This window comes from Helicoverpa armigera, chromosome 23 (genome assembly GCF_030705265.1).
Source record: "Helicoverpa armigera isolate CAAS_96S chromosome 23, ASM3070526v1, whole genome shotgun sequence".
Lineage (NCBI taxonomy): Eukaryota > Metazoa > Arthropoda > Insecta > Lepidoptera > Noctuidae > Helicoverpa > Helicoverpa armigera.
In genome coordinates this window covers 4,394,417-4,413,042 of record NC_087142.1, presented here as the reverse complement: position 1 = coordinate 4,413,042, position 18,626 = coordinate 4,394,417, and the positions used below count along the sequence as shown (strand labels likewise).

General features: G+C 35.3%; 1 protein-coding gene and 1 long non-coding RNA gene across 3 annotated transcripts in view; both read left to right on the top strand.

The window, feature by feature from the left end:
• Positions 1-18,626, top strand: part of LOC110377229 (annexin B9) — a 367,919-nt gene that overhangs the window by 133,078 nt on the left and 216,215 nt on the right. The gene's annotated exons all lie outside the window — the stretch shown is intronic.
• On the top strand, positions 18-7,752 carry LOC126056030 (uncharacterized). Its single transcript, XR_010277626.1, has 2 exons — positions 18-478; positions 5,871-7,752. It is a non-coding gene; the product is annotated as an uncharacterized LOC126056030 (long non-coding RNA).

The window sequence follows — 18,626 nt, the reverse complement described above, 5'->3', positions numbered from 1 at the left end:
TATTTATGTTATTCTATACTAGATAGCTATGGTGACCACCCAGCCTTCGGCCCTAGATTAAGTCTGTACGCACACATGTATAATGTGCTGACTATAATTTTAAGAACTTAGGTAGATAAGTCGCCCCACCGGAGATGTCGCGCCGAGATGGGTCAGACAGTAGATTAGTTTTTTTACAATTAAAAGTACCTCAGAATCGGTAACACGCTTTTAATTAGTCTCCCGAAATTCCTTAGTAGTAATACTTAGTAATTTCAATAGTTTCCCCGCTCCGGAAACAAGAGTGGCGCAGCCGGTAGGATTTCGCTGTTATATTCCTAAATTCTTCGCGGTTTTAAATTCGTCGCGTGTCTCGAGGACGAGCTGCACGATAGCTGTGGGAATTTAAGGACGAGTGAAATCCGACGAACCAAATAAATTACTCTTGGTGCGTGTGGGCAAACAAAGGAATACCAAGGATGAGAGTAGCAGCTGGCTGGTGAGTGATTTTTTCGCCAATCCATGTTCCTCTATCCCCCAATACTTAATACCTACATTATTTTGAGATTAAACCTCTCTCATTATAACGTGTTCATTTAGATTATTGGCTTATCTCATTGTGTTCTATAAATAGAACCGACATAGAGTAGTTAAACTTTCAGAGACGCCAATTAATTGTTATCTCAAGTGTATTCTTTGCATTGATATTTTTATAAATGTGTTTTATTAAAAGTAATAAGTAAAGTGTATGTAATTCTACACCTAATATAAAAAAAAAATATATATTTTATACATTAATATTTTTAATTTTATTACCTAAACTATTACATACATTTTGCGTCTAATTATTTTCTGATTTACGTGTGTTATGTTTGAATTGTGTTATCTTGTGTGTTTCATAGCATAGTCAATTGTACTCTCACGAATTGTTTTATCTGTTCCGTTCTCTACTCTGTGAACATGATGACTTCAGTGACTATTGAACAAATACCCAAAGAAATTATTCAATTAATACCTTTGTATAATGGTGATAAAAGACAGTTAAATCTTTATTTGCGAAAGTGTCAGTATGTCCTTGACCGATATAAGGGTAGCCACGAACAAAATCTTTACGTTTATAATGTTTTAACTAGTCGATTGAGAGATGACGCCGCAGCGCTCTTATCAGAACGTGAAGATATTGTGACATGGTCTGCTTTTAAAGATCTACTTATTCAACATTTTGGAGACCCGCGTAGCGAAGCGTGCATTAATATCGAATTAGAATCCTTAAAATTAAATCCGGTGAAAGTTATTTAGAATTTTGTAATAGAATCCAAAGTGTTCGATCATTATTGATGTCCAAGGTCAACATGATTGAGGATACTGATTTGAAGAGTGCAAAGACAATTATTTATAACAATACGGCCTTGAATGTGTTCTTATACAATCTCCCAGAGAATATGGTTCGTATTGTAAGGCTTAAGGCACCCTCTAGTTTAGAAGCGGCCTTGAGTATAGTACTTGAGGAAGTTAATTTCTTAGAGCAGTATAATACTAGGAATCGCATTTACGGTCAATCTAGCAGTTTCGGATCAAAATTGGTAATGACGCCAGCGGGATACAAACCTTTATTGCCAAATAATATTACCACACCTAAATTTAATTTCGGTATTCCACAGAATAAATTCAATCAGCCCCAAGGTCAATTACCAAATGCATTAACATCACGCCCCAAGCCTGGGTACTTACCCCAATCTCAACAATTTGGGTACAGGCCACCCCAACAATTCGGGTACAGGCCACCTCAACAATTCGGGTATAGGCCACCTCAACCATTTGGGTACAGGCCACCCCAACAATTAGGATACAGGCCACCGCCACAGTTTGGCTATAAACCGTTGCAACCTCAGCAGTTTGGTTACAAATCCCCCAATAATTCTAATACCCCACAAATACTAAAACCTCAAACGCAAACTACTGATGTGTCTATGCGAACAGCCCAACCTAAATCGAATGTACCACAAGGTTTCAATTTAAATGAATTGTCTGCTGACGACTATGAGCCTTATTACAATAACTATTACTCTAACTATGACGATGACTATTATGGTGACTCAAATGAAATTAATTATCATGACGAGACTCATGTTGACTATGAATTACAATCAGAAAATGAAATTCAGGCACTGGATTTTCAGGAGAGTGCCTCGACGGACAAGAAATCTTAGAATTAAATTTTGACTCTAATTTAGAGCTACCGTATATTTATGTAGAAGAGATAGACGCAAAATGATGATAGATACTGGTAGTATGAGATCGTTCATTGGTCCTACAAAAGCATATGAGTATTTTACGACTATATACGTAATGAAAATTTTCAGGTGGTTAGTACTCATGCTACTAGTAGACATAATGAAGTAATAGAAATTCCTCTTCTACCTACCTTTGTTAGTGACGATTGGCATAAGTTCTATGTATACGAAGTAGATCCACGGTATGACGGGCTTATAGGTAACGACCTTTACAGCAATTAGGTGCAATTATTGATCTAAAAGAACGAATCTTAAAACGAATTCCACTTGTATTCCAATAATCAATAATAATTTAAATTATAAAATTACTGTACAGCCACGTTCAGAACAACGATTTAAATTGCCAGTAGATCAATATTCAGGTGACGCTATTCTTGACTACCAAGAATTTCGAAATGGACTACGAATGCCTAGTGCTTTAGTAAACTGTGATAGTGGATACGCATTTACAGTAATTCAAAACACTTCAGATTGCCCAAAACAACTGACTATTTGCCAACCTTTCACAGTAACGCCATATGAAAATACAGAATACAACATTAATTTTACTACGACCAATACTCCTCTAGAAATTGACAAATTACTTGAAGAAAATTTAGATAAATTAAGACTCGATCATACCAATGGCGAAGAACGTGAGAAAATTTATGCACTTTGTAGGGAATATAAGGACATATTCTACTGTGACCAAATCCCCCTTACGTTTACTAATCAGGTTAAACATCACATACGTACCAAAATGAAGATCCTATATACATTAAACCCTATAGACAGGCACCTTTCATCCAAAACGAAATAAATAATCAGGTAGAAAAATTACTTCATGAAAATGTTATACAAGAATCTCATTCCCTTGGAGTGCTCCAGTTCACCTTGTCCCTAAAAAGAAGGATGCGTCTGGTGAAATTAAATACAGGATGGTAATAGACTACAGACGACTGAATGACATAACCATAGACGACAAATACCCCCTACCTAATATTAATGACCTTTTCGACAAACTAGGAAAGAGTGTGTACTTCACCACATTGGATCTAGCAAGCGGCTACCACCAAATAGAAGTAGAAGAGAAGGATAGACAGAAGACAGCTTTTTCGACGCAAAATGGCCATTTTGAGTTTCTCAGAATGCCGTTTGGACTTAAAACCGCTCCTGCTACCTTCCAACGGACCATGGATAATATTTTGCGTGGTCTGCAAGGACTCCACTGCATGGTATACTTGGATGACATAATAATTTACGGAAATAGCCTTGACGAAATGATAAATAAATTAAGAATTGTATTTGACCGACTTAGAACAACTAACATGAAAATTCAATTAGACAAATCTGAATTTTACGCAAAGAAGTGCTCTACCTTGGACACACTATAACTAAAGACGGGCTAAAGCCTAATGACGACAAAATAAACGCTGTATTGAATTACCCGTTACCAAAGACAACGACAGAGATTAAGAGCTTTCTTGGACTTGTAGGTTACTACAGACGTTTTATAAAAGATTTTGCAAAAATTACTCAACCATTGACAGCCTGCTTAAAAAAGCGCAACAAAATTGTTATTGACCAGAAATACATAGACGCATTTAACAAATGCAAGGAACTCCTGACACATGCCCCACTGTTACAATACCCTGACTATGACAAAACATTTATACTGACGACCGACGCATCCAATGTCGCTCTAGGCGCTGTGCTGTCACAAGGACAGATTGGCAGTGACAAGCCCATTGCGTATGCTAGTCGTACCCTCAGTGATACAGAATCACGTTATAGTACCATCGAACGTGAACTGCTCGCTATAGTGTGGGCAGTAAAGCATTTTAGGCCCTATCTGTACGGTAGAAAATTCTATATATATACTGACCACCGTCCCTTAACTTGGCTCCAATCTCTTAAAGACCCTAGTAGCAAACTCACACGTTGGCGGTTACGTTTGCAAGATTACGACTTTGATTTAATTCACAAAAACGGCAAACAAAATACAAATGCAGACGCTCTGTCCAGAATAAAAATCAATGCCTTACTCACAGACGACGAAAATCAGTCTCTAGCAGTTAATATTGATGAGAAGGAAGATAAAAATCTAAATGAATGTGCAGATAGTAAAGGTTCATCAACAGTAACGATATCTGATTCTAGTCGAACTATGACCTGTAGTCCTATAGATTTTTCCGACAATATTAGAGAAGTTCACTACGATACAAATGAGTATCCAATACGATCAGTGTCCAGTAAGTCGAACGAAACCGTTCATTCCGCTGTAGAATTAGAATCAACCGGTATACCTATTTTACATGAGGCGATCGACACCAAGCCGAATCAAATCTTAATATTTTCATGGTTTAAAAATCAAATGCATGTTAAGAACCTGTCACGTGACAAACAAAAGATATTAGAAGTTTTCCTGCCAAAAGATAATCCGCAATTAGTAAAGGACTTTTTAAAGGAATACATACAGCCAAAATTAAAATATTTCATTTATTTTGAGGAGAATGAACATCGGAAACTATTTAGCAATATAATAATTGAACTATTCAGAAAGGGAACTATTAACCTATTTGAATGTACAGAAAGAGTTATTTTGTAGAAGATGAAGGAGAGCAAAAGGCACTTATACTTAAACACCATGAAGGAAAGACCTGTCATAGAGGCATAAAAGAAACGCTAGTTAGGCTCCGTAGAAATTATTATTGGAATAGAATGCAGGAAACTGTAACAGCCGTCATAAACAGTTGCGATGGGTGCCGTAGAATGAAATATGATAGGAAACCCATCAAACCTATATTACAACTAACACAAACCCAAGACGCGCCTTTTCAAGAGCTATTTATAGATCTTTTTAGTATAGAAGGTAAAACTTATTTAACTATAATTGACGCATTTAGCAAATTAGGTCAGGCAATCGAAACTCAGGGAAAATCAACTCCCGAAGTAACTAGAGCACTGATGAAATATTTTTCGTATTACGGTACACCCAGAAGAATAAGCTCAGACCCCGGAACCGAATTTAATAATGAACTAATTAAGGAATTTTTGAATTTACATAAAATTGATTTCACATTGGAACCCCTAATAACCCCAATTCAATGGGTCTTATTGAGAGGTTCCACTCCACTATAATAGAAATTTACAGACTGGCCAAATACGAAAAACAATGTACTGATGCGGCTTCGGTTATGACTTATTCTGTTCTGGCATACAATCACACTATTCACTCAGTCACTGAACTTGCACCATTTGAAGTTGTCTTCGGACATACCGACTCAAGCAGTCCGTTTAGCATAGAATTAGAAAAACGTTATTTCCAAAATTAGTAAAAGATCATGCAAAAGAATAAAAACATTATACGAACACTTAGCAGACAAAATGGTTAATATTAAAGAAAAGAATAGAGAGAGTAAGGGTGGTGAAGGTGAAATAAAGTTTAAAAAAGGAGAAATTGTTTTCGGTAAAGACATAAATAAGCGTAAAAGTAAGGATAAGCCCCGATATATAAAAGCTGTAGTAACAGGCAAAGCAGATAAAAATATTTTACCTATAAAAATAGGAGAAAGGGATACCAAAATTCCTATTAAAAATATAAAACGTCCTCCACAGGTGCGGCATATTATTGATGACAGTCACGATGCTGTCGCTGGCCCTTCATCTGCAAAATCTTGAAGGTAATCCAGGAGTTTTACCGGTGAAACAAGGTCATGCATATTTCCAAACTGATCAGTGGACTATTGTAAAGATCATCAGCCTAGATCAAATTTATACTGACCTTAACTACATCTCTACCAACTATCAAGCGCTTTGTAATTTAATTGATTGGAATGCATCATACTCACAAGAAATTATGACTATTAAAATGCATACAGATTCCATACGTGATTTAACTGTAGAAAAATACCAACAGCTTATACCATCCAAACGATCTAAACGAGGACTCATTAATCCACTGGGCTCTATTATAAAATTGTTACCGGTAATTTGGATCATGATGATGCGTTGAAGTATGATAATCTCATTTCTAAATTGAATCAAGGTCAAATCACTATATCTAAAAGGTTAACATTGGTCTCTAAAATGTTTGACAGTTTTATTAATGCCACTGAAACTATTGAACAGAATACAATTAACTTCCATAACAGGTTAACTAAAATTGAAACATTAATTAAAGATTTAACTGCTCAGCAAAATAGTTGGATTTTTCTGACGTACTTAACTGGGTTGTTCAATGTTTTCATGAGTAACTTTCGTACTATATTTATTAGATTAAGTGAAATCGAAACTGCACTTGCATTAAGCAGAGTCTCTATTTTACATCAATCAATTGTTAATTCTTCAGAACTTTTATATCATCTTAAATTAATATCCGAATATGAAAGCTTAATATATCCTCCCGCCGAAGCGAACTTGTTAAAAATAGAAGAGATTATATGTGTTAAATCATTTATTAAAAGTAATCAAATAACGTTTATAATGGAGATACCACTTACCGATAATGTTACTTATAACTATTATAAGATTTACTCCCTACCAATTTTCCATGACACCGAAAATAAGACCCTAGCTATTTTCCCCAAATACCCTTACCTATTGGCGAAAGAAAATAGATACTCACCAATCGCAATACCGTGTAGACCATTCTCTGCCGGTGCTCGCTTCCTCTGCACTGCAGACAACAGGATCCCCTTCTATGAACTTACCTGTGTCGAACAGCTTATGAATTTCGAAAACGACCTTACCCTTTGCAAACAACATCCAATAGAAATCGAACAGGTCAGAGTCCAACAAGTCGCTAACAACAACTGGATCCTGTATAGTGAAGAGAAGACCACACTAACAGAACGATGCAAGGATGAGACCAGTAGACAATTGGTATTTGGTACTTACCTGATGACCATCGAAGAACCCTGTGAGGTGGAGATTCATGGCATACACATTAATCATCGTATCTTCATAGAGTCCGATGTGGTGAAAAGAGTACCAATCATCGCCTTACCTCAGTTACGCACTAACGCACAGCTATCCAGTACACGTGCACTTGATATGAAGGGCATAAATCTAGACGAAGTGAAATATATGGCGTATTCGTTAAAACATAGTGAAGTGATCGAAAGTGTTTTTGATAAAAGGGACAGTAGCTTCAGTGCGTCCTTGGTGTACGTGACCTTAGGTTTAGTTATTTTAAGTATTTTTGTATTTTCCGTTTATGTTGTTCGGCTCAAATTGCTGAAATACACGTGTTTCAAGAAAAATTATCGGAACCAATCTAAAATCGATTCTCCCGATAATTTTCCTCTTAAGGTCGGAGGAGCTATGGTGACCACCCAGCCTTCGGCCCTAGATTAAGTCTGTACGCACACATGTATAATGTGCTGACTATAATTTTAAGAACTTAGGTAGATAAGTCGCCCCACCGGAGATGTCGCGCCGAGATGGGTCAGACAGTAGATTAGTTTTTTTACAATTAAAAGTACCTCAGAATCGGTAACACGCTTTTAATTAGTCTCCCGAAATTCCTTAGTAGTAATACTTAGTAATTTCAATAGTTTCCCCGCTCCGGAAACAAGAGTAGATAGTTCCCGATGTTATGCCAAAACTATAAAAAAGTCACTGTATGTATTAGTTACGGGTAAAACCGCAAAATTATATTCGCATGAAATCGTTAAACTAAAGAAGTATTGACTCATTTTCGTGGTTATTGGTGATTACAGTAGAAAATTATGTTTGTTTGGATTCGCTAATTTCGTGAACTACTTCTTAAAGTAGTAGTTAGAAATCTATAGGATACTTTTGTTTGCGGGCGTGGGAAAGTTCCACTGTATGGGGTTGAATCTACTAGAAGAAGCTATTAAACATTTTTTTCCATGTCAAAAATGCCTCTAGATATATGAAAATAGTAGGTAGCCCGTATTTTTTCATAGTTTTCATTAGCGAGAAAATGACTGATGTCTGGCTCTGGGATCTTACTCTATTACCCAAGCACAACAAAAAACCTTCATTTGTTTACTTGTTATATAAAAAAATACCAATCCTTTGTAAGACTGAGCCGGCTGCCCAACAAAGGCTGTAAAAGTAAGGTTACAATATATGACAACAAAGTGAGACGGGCGAAATGAAAATGACTTAGTATTTGGGACTGAAATTAGCCAAGTTATATGAGTAGCTGACCAAAATAGGAATGAAAAACCGTCTTTGTTATATAAGAAGCAATTTTACAGGAAAATAGAGAAAAGTGAAAGAGTTTTTCAGAGGATATTACACCTAACCTAACCTAAATAAAAATATACCAGAAAGTAAATGGTTCCCAAAAAAAAAAAAAACTAATTACTAGAAACCTATGACAGAAAAATGCAAAATATTAAAATATGCCTTCACACTTAGATCAAAGAAATTCACAAGTCTTTTTTATCAAACGTGTTCATAACGCATGTATTATTTTATTAAGAGCAAAGTCCAAACCAGGAATTACGGTATTAACATGTTAAAAATTATCACGTCACCAAAATATCCTGGAATGAAATACCGCCGAGTTTTATTTAAGGTACTTATTTCATAAAGTTTTAAATATGTCAACGTGTGTTGGTTACATACGGACAGACGGGAGATAATTGGATTCCGTGCCGGCATTATCTTTATCAAAAATTATGAGTACGGTAACAATATTAACCTATGGAAATGTAAAATTGGGTTTGTTCGTGAAAATTGGGGTCGCGTTCTGTATATTTTGAAGCTACTGAAAGGAATACCTTGTGAAGATGTATAGAGATGATTAAATCACTAATACATAGAAATTAACTGTCTATCCGTCTGTCGTGCTTTATGTGAAAACTTAAGGGAAAACTAAAACTTAAAAATGAAAGGCGCGCAGGTGCAGGTATTCTGAGGTTTCAATCCTAAGGCTTTAATTAGGTTGAGTTACTTTAATAAGGTACATAGTTTAGGTAGGTAGACTTCCTACTTCTGAGAAATGTGTAGTGTTTATAATTGGTTGTGTCGAAATAATTCCCTAAAACAATTTTCATTTTTTAACAACTGTATGTCGGTTAACAAAACAATTATCATGTTTACTTTGTCCCTAACTTTTTGCACTCGCTAACGAGTGAAAAAATAATGGAAGCAACAAAATTATTTCAGCATAATTACTTTTGTACCCGTACCTACATTCTTTGTTTTACACTCATTTTGTGTCGCTCTCGGGAAAGTTATTAAAACTAAGGTGAAAAGAAATGAGAAAAAAGGGACACATCTCACTTCACAAAGGTTTTCAAAAAACTTTTATGACAAATGACACTTGGAAAGAACCTTCAGGAAAATTTCGAGAGCCCGTGAAGGTCTTATTCCAATTATTTCCAAATTTAATTTGAATTCGGCGCCTATCAAGGGTCTTATAGAGTGTAATTTTAATTTGGTCATCGGGAGGGAAATATTAATTTTTCGGGCTAAATATATTCTTATAAACTTGAGTGAAATTCTATAGATACTAAAGATTCGCGCAGTTATTAAGGAACTCGACTGTTCTTTATTTAATTTTTGATTCTCAATTAAGTCAATCGATTAAAAGCAAAAGAAGCACATTTGCAACAAAGGCTACAATGTATATACTTAGAGAATATTACAGTTAGACTGAAAAGTAATGTTTCAGTTTTTATAGTAGGTATGTCATATTTCGTCTACGTACTCCCTAGAGTATACCTAACTAGACGGAGGTGCAGTACCGACAAAATTTTGTCTATAAAACTCTCTACCTAGTGGAATAAGTTACTGAAAAGCTGGGAGACAGGCCAAAAAGATCATAAATACGATGAGCGTTTTGAAGGTCAAAGTAGTCCTATGAACTGTTTAAGATCAGTTTTGTAGTAAAAAATATAGCTCATCTTTTGTCTCCATGGCTCTTGCATACTAGAACTAGAACAGTGTAAGCGAAGCTTTTCAACATTGCAGAGCCCCAGAATAATCAAAACCTTGAGCTTCCTCAATGTAACATTGTAAAGGTCAAACTGGAAATCTAATACAAGTAAACCAAAGTAAAAGATCTCTTCATTTCCAAAAATACAAAACATATTCATAAGCTTATCTTCAGAGAATGTAAAGCCACAATAAGGCCGTCTGCACAACATTTCATATGTATTCGTATTCATGGCATTTTCAGGTTGACAAGGCCCACTTCACCGGGGTAATCCGGTGAGCCGAGTAATTCGATTTCTGCTGCTGGACAAGCTATGAATTAATATGACGTGCCTACAACGATGTACTGTGAAGACTTGCTTATATTTGTGTGGGTTTGTTGTATTTGAGGGTAACTTTTAATAAGTCTTTTTATCGTATAATAGCCGCCAAAGTTTGCACTTTTATAAAAAATAAAGCTTTTTGATAAATGGGCTATCTAACCTGAAATGTTTGCTTTTCATAAAAGGCCGAATAACTTAGAGACATAACAGCTCTTTTCTTGCCATTGCTTTTTCTTTGTTTTGTTTTTTTCGAAAAATCAACGAAGATAAGTTTTTCGAGCATTTTCTCATTTTATTATAGGTAGAGAATATTGATAAGAAGCATGATTACACAAAGACGGCTCTGCTACTTAATTTCCCTTATTCCACAAATCCGATTACTGTACCATTGTATAAATAATACCACAGATTATATAATAGTTACTGATAATACGAGCAATTACCTCTATCTGATTTACCCACAATGATAGTTCCTGCGTATTTTACATAGCCCATCAAAACCAATAACAGCATTGACTCACACAATTGGTACAATTCATTTGCAATTAAAATCAGCCATCCAAATCGGTTGATCGGCTTAACTGTGTCGGATAGAACGACTATATTATTTCGGAACAACTGATGATAATCGGGTACATAAACAAACATGTTTCATGTACATAATAAGGATTTATTTTCAGCTATTGTTTATCCTCTGGTGATTCTAGTTTAATAGATCAATAATTAATCGGTTCGCAATATTATTGAATTCTAACTACTTCCCTAAAAATTGACGAAAGTTTACGACGTTTACAATAAATTCTAGACATAAGATACATTTTAAAAACCCTAGCATAATTCGAATTAAACCTATCGGCCGATAAGTGGTGATGACGATGAGTACTTCTACTCATATCCATACAGACTTGGGAGCCCAATCAAATTATCAATTTAACGCTACACAATACATTATCAAACTTGCTACTATCAATGCTACTTCGAGAGCCAAACTCTATAATTATAATCATGCAAAATTGTTGACGTTAAACTTAAATTTCCTTGACCTACGAGCGAAAACCCACTTAGCGAAGGTATAAGACCCGATGAGTAAGCGATTCCGAACTCCTTGGGTAATGATTTGTACGGTAGAAGAGTTAGTCTGGGGAATTTGGTCGGCTATCATATTTTGCGGTAAAAACGTAAACAGTAAGCAGTAAGTAAACGTAAGCAGTATTTTGAAGCTAATTTTATTAATTACACTTATATTTTAAATGTGAATGTTTGATGAAGCATAGCAGTACTTAAGAGTCACTGAAATATAATGCACATTGTCTTTGTATGCGCTTCGAAGCTAAGACAATACAGTGAACGTGTAAGTACATACATTTACGCACACAAGCACAAGCATGATACAAAATCAAAATCAAAAATTATTTATTCAAACTTGGCTGCAATACAGCACTTTTTGAACGTCAGGAATTTACAATAGAATCATCCAAAATGCCCACCCTTCACCACTTCCTATGTGTTTTTGTTGGGAAGAAGTGGCGCAACAAACTCTACAGCAACACATGTCTGTCTGTAGGTTAGAAGAACCATACACCCGCGTTTGGTAAATAAAACATTTTTTAATTTAGACGACGAAAAATCTGTATATCCAGTCACTCACAGTTTTCAAAATAAGTGCCGTTAAACCGAGTCGGTTAGAAACCAAGCGAATGATAAAGTTTTCTCGTTAAACTGAAAACTTTTTGGCTTCGTCAATTCAAAGTAATAATTGAATTGCTGATCTTGTTTATTGAGGTTTTATTTATGAGATTCTATGGCTTACAATCTTTACAGTATTAATTTAGAAGGTAAGATTTGTAAGAAATGATACGTAAGTAAGTAGGTCGCTTTTTAGGGTTCCGTACGCAAAGGGACCCTATGGGACCCTATTGTTTTCGCTCCTCCGTCCGTCCGTCTGTCACCAGGCTGCATAGACCATGATAGTTAGAGACCTGAAATTTTCACAGATGATGTATTTTTGTTGCCGCTATAACAACAAATGAACTGAAAACTACAGTTAAATAAATATTTTGGGGGGCCCCCATACAACAAACGTGATTTTTTTGTCAGTTTTAAATAATGGCACGCAACTCTTCGTGTGCGAGTCCGACTCGCACTTGGCCGGTTTTTTAACTGGCTTCCCAAAATAGGAGGTTCTGATCTTTTATTACAAAATATATACCTACTCATATAAAAGATACGCTGGTACAACGCTGTGCGTAAATTCAATGCACAAAACTCAATGTTATAAAGATATCCGAGATCATATTGGTATAAAAATATCCGAAGGTTTTCCCCAAATTACATTACTGGGAACGTATTTGAAACATGCTTTTATACTGAAAGCAAATCTTTGTTTCCGATCGTATGAGACCGTGTAATAGTGTTTCACTCGAGAGAATTTTCGCCAAAGCCGAAACCGGAATATGACAAGCCGAAAAGGAATTCTATTTTTTTTTATTAAAAATAAGCTTTTAGGTGTTATATTTACTATGAATTTGAAATTATCATTGATCAACTGATAACCCTGTTTTTATTAGACAACAATAAACTTTTTATTTGCCAATCAAATCTGCACTTTTAGAGAAAAGTGCCACTAAAAACAAGAACTGTCAAATAAAGTTTTAGAGTTTGTGACCACGAATTCTAGTGTAGATCAGTTGAGTCATTCCAAATTACACTTACATCTCCTCTCTATCGATTCTACAGTTATCAACATAATCAATAAATCGATACTCGTTTGCATGTCTCCACTAGTCTGTCAATTTACTCCGTACTGAATCGAACAGCCTTTGAAGACCAGTCTAGAGCAAGTTTAGGCCGAAACCGAAATTCGGGCCGAGAAATTGGCATCTCTATACATTCCATACATATTGAGCAAGAAATCGAGTGGACTCTGCGATAAATGCAAGAAACCTTTTAACTGGTTTCTTTAGTTGCTAACGTTATAGTTATTTGGATAGTTTCATTATAATTCAACTGTATAAAGTATTTCGTAAAAGCTAAGCAGTTTTGAGGATAAAACGGTTGATTTTGAGGCAAAACGATAAGCTTACTAGTTTTGATCAAAATCATAGAATTGGCATGCAGACTAAACATGTAGGTAAATAGGCCGTCTTTTGTATTAGAAAAAATCTTCTTTTACTTTCACCCTAAAAATAACAACGGAAATATAATGCGATAAGTTTGTAAAGGTCACTGATTCGTTATACTACCCGTATACAAATGTGACGTCAAAGAAGTTTTCTGCAGTACATAGAGAAAACATATTATATTGTAAAGGAAAAACATTTCCCATACAATAATAATTAAGTATATTATTGATGGTATAGTACAGTACAAAGACTATAAAACCACTTGACTGCGCATACAGTGCCCCGACGCTCACCAAAAGTTAGTGATTTTGCGCGTACTATAAGGCTACGATCAGTACGATCCTTTAGTAGCGACCGTGAACTGACCAATAGTAGCCGCGGATTATGTCGCCCCCCCCTGCCCGCAGCGGTGAGTCGTGTTCTTAGAAGAAATTGGCGAGTGCGCTCTCTAGTGGTTATTTACTTTATGGTACAGTATGATGAAATTAAACGGTAATTAGGGCGAAGCTGAGTACGGCGCGGCCTGTAATTGAATCAGTTTGCCGCATCGCTCTGCCTTGGCCGTGCAATTGGGTTTGCTTGTTACTGATAGAACCTACCTATAAGTGACTTTGTTTAACGTTATTTATGAAGAAAATTGGACAATGGGGACTATTATTTGTGTTTAACTATGCAGGTGTCAAATAAAGGGAAAGTAACTAGAAAAATTGGTAGCTGTTATGATTTATTTTCTTCAAAAAAGTTATTTAGTTACTTACAAAAAATATTCTGGTTTTCCCCCAGAATCAGGATTAGCGAACAATTCCCGTAATAATATGACATCAGCTCGTTATGATAAATTCTGCATTCTGTAGTAACTACTTAATGCTATTGTAAAGTCAATGATGAAACTCATATTTTTTAAAGTAGGTACCCTCAAAAACATCAAACACTGCAGTAAATATTTTCTACATAGCAATCATAGCAGCCAAACTGTTTATTACGGAACTTTCCCCTTCATACCTTTCTTTTGAAACCGACAAACATTTACATACAAAAGGACTCTGATATACACTCTTTTGCAAAAAAAACGGGCACCTATGCGAAATCTTGGTTTTAAGGCCTTCACGTGTATTTCAAAGGGTTTTAATGACTGTAGGATGTTACTAGCATCAAAAGGGTTAGCCAATCATGCGTGAGAGTGTATTCTAAATTTGAATTTTGTAGATTTGCTAAGAAACTGGTTAAACCTTGTTTTGGACTAATTCCTGGTAGAAAGTTCGTGGGCGTTCTGAAAAATTTTTGACGTGATTTTCAGAAAACTGGTAATACAGTTTTAATTGATGATTCATGTACATTTCTGTTAAATCAAAACATTTTTGAAAAACTATGCGTATTTGATAAAATTTTCACCTACTCTAAATGGTCTATGCTGATGATTGATGGCAATGTTCAGAGTTTCGGTATTTTTGCGTAAAGCGTTCTATTGTTTAGATATTGTGTCCACGCGTTTTAAAATAACCCTTTCTCATAGATAAACACAATTTAGAGCAGTATCAGTACTTTGGGCTGCGACAAAACAAATTTAATGTTAGCAGAACCAGACCACAACTCGTCTCCTATCACAGTTTGACATAAAAAAAAATAAATGCAAAAATAACCATATGAAAAATAATGAGAAGGGTTAAAACTATCCAAAAAGTCAAATTATTGCCGCGTTGAAGCTCTCGATAACTCCGTAGGTGTCGGGTTACTAAACGATGATTTAGCTGAAAGGGAGTTATGACTTCAAAATGATTGGCCAAACGTATGTTTTTTTTTTTAATGATCAATTAGCCAATTATTGTTATGATTTAAGCAGAAAAATGCTGTGGATACCAGAAAACCTTGGAGTAGATAGGTTTATTGAATAAAATGTCCGTGGGATGAAAACCCGATATTTGAACGCTCAGACTCATAGATCTTTAGAGGTCTACGGGGTTTCTCAAGAGGCGAGGTTATTTAAAAATCAGTGATTACGAGACCTTAAGACCTCGTGCTCACAGTCTATGCGTTATTTTCTGTATTTTGTAGAATTTCAAGAATTTTCAAAATGTCAAAGTCTGATAGGAGCCGACTTGTGAACGGCACTGCTAACTTTAAATTGGTTTCGTTGCAGCCCAAAATATTGATACTCCTCTAAATTGTGTTTATTTATGAGAAAGGGATATTTTAAACCGCGTGGATACAATATCTCAACAATAGAACGCTTTACACAAAAATACCGAAACTCTTAACATTGCCATCAATCATCAGCACTGACCATTTAGAGCAGGTGAAAATTTTATCAAATACGGATAGTTTTTCAAAAATGTTTAGATTTAACAAAAAGGTACATTAATCATTAATTAAAACTGCATTATCAGTTTTCCGAAAATCACGTCAAAAACTTTTCAAAACCCCTACGAACTGTCTATCAGGAATTAGTCCAAAACAAGGTTGAACCAGTTTCTTAGGAAATCTACGAAATTCAAATTTAGAATACACTCTCACGCATGCTTGGCTAGCCCTTTTGATGCTAGTAACATCATACAGTCATTAAAACCCTATGAAATACACGTGAAGTCCTTAAAACCAAGATTTCGCATAGGTGCCCGTTTTTTTTGCAAAAGAGTTTAGTAACTACACAAAATCAAAAGGAGCAAAAAAAACAAAGGAAGTTCAGAAGTTTTGCACGAAGCAACCTCTTTGTACCTTTGACAAATGAGTTGAAACAGTTTTGATATAGCCTTTGCATTTCATTTTTTGTTGTATCCTAGCTAGAGGTATATAGATTCCAGCAGTCCAGTACTTGCTTCGTTGCGCAGGAATAAAGTGAAATTTAAAAAAAATAGATAAATGAGGAACCGCTCGACGGATTTTGTTCAAACTTCACATAAACGATCGACTAAATAGTCTGAACAAAGGCTAAACATTTGGTTTAGCTGGGTGTGCTCGTTCTTGAGTTATAAAATTACAATGAAAGTGACATAATTTTTTATAAATAGATTTTACCTTGTGGCGAGGTTCCACCAAAATTGTTTTGTACATAAATGAAAACCGTTAATGTACGACGACGCTAGTCCACTGCTACCTGCTATGTTCACGCACAAAGATTGCAATGTTTTGTTACTGTTTGCTAGAGCGAGTGAACCAGAATTCGTGTGCGTAACAGTGCTACAAGCCGGTGGAACATCACCTTTAGACTCACTTCAAAAATAAATATGATGAAACATAATTTGGGCTAAAAATTGTTATTCCTTTTGTACAAATGAACACAAGAATACTACATATTAATTAATTAGCCACATTTTTTGTTTCAAAGAGAATAATCGTCCCAAGTTAAGAATAAGGCCTGATCTTGCCCTCGGCCATACATTGTTTGTTGTAAGTATATTCTAAGGTAAATACAAGCAATTAGGACCTTTGTACAAAGAAATATATCATCAGGATTATGTACTACTGAGTACTGGTTTCTTTTGATATTATTTTACTGGAGGATATACATGTTTTAATTTAGTAGTCATTATAAAGCCAAAGAGTTTCCTTGAACGCACTTATTTTAGGAAGATTTTGAATAAGTTTTAAATAGCCTATTTATCAGGATCAAAGATTTATCACCACCCTATTTATATCTAGATACACTGGGTTAAACTGGGTTTTTATTCTACAACGACGACCTTTCCTCTTTCATGATGTTGGTTAAGTATTTTAAAATGGTACAGGCTTTTAACTTATTCTTCTTTATTATGTACCAAAACGGAAAATTCACATCATCCAGGATTTTATAAATAAAACCACGAATTGTAATCAGACAGCGTCACAAAGTTCCATCATTTGTCACGAATAAATGGAAAAGTTTCGATGTGCGACGAATATACTCGTGAGTACATATTGAAAATACCGCCCTGACTGTGTTTCTCGTATTTCTTTATAGACATCTATGTATGTATGTCTATACATTTCACATGACACATATGTATACATCGGGTAAAACGCGAAAGGCTGTCATTCAAGAAGTAACTCGCCTGAAAATGTTTTACGTATAAAGTAACTATTTCGCTGAAAACTCTGCCTGAACTTACGAGAGCTTAGTATGTGTATGATATACATACTCATATATAGGTATATGTATTTTCAATAAGTAGAAAGTTCTGTCTATCCGTCTGTCGTAGGTACTTTTAGGCCATAACTATTGAAGCGGTGCATATGGCTACATTTTATCCGCGTGTGGGAAGTAGTTTAATCGCAACGTGGGTGGGACCACAATGCACAGCTGGTAGGCAGGCTATATTTTATCCTAACATAGGAAGATTTTTTTATCGGGACGCGGGTAAACCCGTGAAAAACAGCTATGTAGTACTAAGATAAATTAATTACAGAAATACTTGATTGCTTGGACAAACTACATAGGTATACATACACATGTCTACCTGTCCCCGGAAATTAAACTTCCTGTACGTATCTAGAATCATTAGTACCTCGTCGTGTATATTCTAATCAAGTGCATCATTATAGTTGCTACGTGTTGGCAACTTGTTCCAAAGTTATCTTGTTATATAGTGTCCTCTGGGGTCGCCTGTGTGTCGTGCAGCGTAATTATGAATGTTTTATAGGACTTTCACAAGTATCACCTCACAGCTCATGTTTCATTATAGCTAGGGAATTTTGTTATTGTTATGATATATTATAATTTTTGTTAAAATTAAAATGCAGGAAAAATAATCAAGTTTTGAATACTAGAATCCATAAAATTAAATCAAACTATTAGTAGAATACTTTAGTTTGAAGTGCAATTTGGCGTTCATAAGTAAGAAATAAAATGTTGATAAGTACCCATAAGTGTCTGCGTATTTAAACAAAAAAAAAACATGAATATCTTGACAGATCTCAAATGATCTGAATATTCCATTTCAGAGGATAATGCTATCGTGTGATCTCCACGTTTCCAAATAAGATGCTCACTGGCTGTGAAATTGAAATATGTTGTATAAAATCATCATTTACTTGTAGAT